The sequence below is a fragment of the Mastomys coucha genome, unplaced genomic scaffold (assembly GCF_008632895.1).
Source record: "Mastomys coucha isolate ucsf_1 unplaced genomic scaffold, UCSF_Mcou_1 pScaffold20, whole genome shotgun sequence".
Taxonomy (NCBI): Eukaryota; Metazoa; Chordata; class Mammalia; order Rodentia; family Muridae; genus Mastomys; species Mastomys coucha.
Window position 1 is genome coordinate 63,938,868 of NW_022196903.1, and position 3,153 is coordinate 63,942,020.

The following is a 3,153-nucleotide window of genomic DNA, read 5'->3' on the forward strand; positions in this document are numbered from 1 at the left end:
AACAGGGGTTTGTTTTTGTTTGTTTTTTTGTTCTTTGGAGGGGAAACTGGGAATGGAGAAATTCGCATATAAATAAAGAAAAAAAAAGAAATTTATTCATTGCCATTCAATGGTCTCTCTCATTTAGTAGTTGGAGAAATAGGTCCAATATTGTACAATCCATATACATTTTCAGCTTGTTTGTATGTGACATTGTTTTACTGTGTACAACATAAGGGTCTTGAAATCTTGCTTCTCCTATCTCAGCCTCTCTATTAGTAGTATTGTTTATGTCATGCTTTTACACTATATTATGGTATTCAGAACAGCTTACATATTTCAAAGGTACTTGTATATCCAAAAGAAACATAGATAATTAACTTGGGAAGGGGCTTGTAAGGGAACAACAAAGAGAGAGACTGAATGCTTTGCTTGATATTTGTAACTCTTGTATCAAGTTTGAAGAGGAGGACTTTTTAAGTTACTCTTTCTCTGAAATAAATGTTTTTTCCAAATTATCACAGCCAATGAACCAGATTCTTACCCTCACCTAATGTCTGTGCCACCCTCCAAGCAGAACCATTGTTCATTGAAACAGTTGGTGAATGACTTTATGGATAGACCATCTTAATACACACACCATTTATTAAATGAATATAACCTGTTCTCTGTGGGCTGAGAATAATTTCACTCACTTAAGTCAAATAGCTTTGACCACAGCAGGAAGTCTGTATCCACACATTGTGTCTACAATTCATTCCTTGGCATAGCAGAACTGTCATCTCTGAGTTTAGCTACGATAGAGGTAAAATCCCTTGGTGATGTGAGGGTCATTGAAGTACAGCCTTATTACAATGAAATCCAATGTCTAAAAATTGTTCTTGTGCCACAGTAAGAGCCAAGATTTTAAGCTCTACTAAATATAAAACAAACAAACAAAAAACTTTCTATATTTATGTTCATTTAAGAAAATGATGTATTATTTTGAAATATACAGTTAATATGTTTGGAGTTATTTAAAATTTATATTGAGGAAAACATGTATTTTCAGTATTGTTGTAGACAAGCATCTACATAAGACTGATAAGTTGATTGTTGTTTTATATCACACAACTTTTATAATACCACTTTTATTGTTATAATATTCTACAAATTCTAAAGAATATGATAAAAAAGATATTGTAGGTATTGAAGGGGGTCTCTGGGACGAGTTGGGGTACAAAAGGGAAACAAAAATATGATGCAAGCTATTTACTTAAAATATGTTTTTAAGTGTTAACAAATTCAGATAAATTGAAATCATGTAACTTTTCTCATCATAATGCAGTAAAAGTTTTTTAAAAATACAAGAGAGGATAAATGCCCAAAACACAATATATACATAAAGAAATGTCAAATATAAATTTTCTATGTGAATTCTGAAACACATCAGATTCCACACATGCAATTGGCATACTCTAGCAATCGGTTAACTTATAATAATGTTGTGTAGAAAGAACTCTTGGTTTCCTTGCTTGAAAATGTCTGGCCATGGCCTTAACCGAGAGACTCAGAAGAGAGCCGCCATTTTATCTCTGGTGAGTTTCTGGGACAGGAACAGCCAGCTGGGAGGCACAGGCCCCAGGAGTCGCAGGGGAGTTGCAGGGCAGCAGGGACAGCATCCTCTCAGCTTCTGAGTGACAGAGGTGGATCAGCGACCTTCTCTGCCCCTTCCCTGAAAGTGGAGGGCCAACCTCCATGGGGCACCTTAACCCAGAGACTAGGGTGAGAGCCGCCATTTTCTCTCTGGTGAGTTTTTGGAACTGGAGCAGCCAGTTGGGAGGTACAGGCCACACGAGTCACAGAGGAGTTGCAGGGCAGCAAGGACAAGACAAGCTCTAGTCAGAGACACTAACACCAAAAATATAGAGATGGAAAAAGGCAGACGCAAGAATCCTACCAACAGAAACCAAGACTACTTGACTTCATCAGAACCTAGTACTCCTACTGCAACAAGTCGTGGATATCCCAAACACCAGAAAAGCAAGAATTGGATCTAAAATCATATCTCACAATGCTGATAGAGGAACTTAAGAAGGACATGAATAACTCCCTTAAGAAATACAGGAGAATACAGGTAAAGAGGTATAAGCCCTTAAAGAGGAAACAAAAAAAAATCCCAGAAAGAATTACAGGAGATGACAAGTAAACAAATATAAGCACTTAAAGAGCAAACCCAAAAATCCCTTAAGGAATTACAGGAAAACACAAACAAACAGGTGAAGGAATTGAGAAAAACCATCCAGGACCTAAAAATGGAAGGTGAAACAATAAAGAAATCACAAAAAGAGACAACTATGGAATTAGAAATCTTAGGAAAGAAGTCAGGAAACATAGATAAAGCATCACTAACAGAATACAAGAGATAGAAGAGAGAATCTCAGGAGCAGAAGATAACATAGACAACGTTGGGAGAACAGTCAAAGAAAATGCAAAAAGCAAAAAGACCCTAACCCAAAACATCCAGGAAATCCAGGATACAATGAGAAAACCAAATCTAAGGATAATAGGTATAGAAGAGATTGAAGACCTCAAACTTAAAGGGACAATAAGTATCTTCAACAAAATTATAGAAGAAAACTTCCCTAACCTAAAGAAAGATGCCTGTGATCATATAAGAAACCTATAGAACCCCAAATCGACTAGACCAGAAAAGAAATTCTTCCTGCCACATAATAGTCAAAGCACCAAATGCACAAAAATGAAGAAAGAATACTAAAAGCAATAAGGGAAAAAGATCAAGTAACATATAAAGGCATGCCTATCAGAATTACACAAGACTTCTCACCAGAGACTATAAAAGCTAGAAGATCCTGGACAGATGTCATACAGACCCTGAGAACACATATGCCAGCCCAGACTACTATACCAAGCAAAACTCTCAATCACCATAGATGGAGAAACCAAAGTATTCCATGACAAAACCAAATTCACACAATATATTTCCACAAATATAGCCCTTCAAAGAGTAATAAATGGAAAACTCCAACACATGAAGGGAAACTATATCCCTGAAAAAGCAAAAATGTAATCTTTCAACAAAACTAAAAGAAGAGAGACACATGGGTGGAATGCCAGCTCTAACTACAAAAATAACAGGAAGCAACAATTACTTTTCCTTAATATCTATTAATA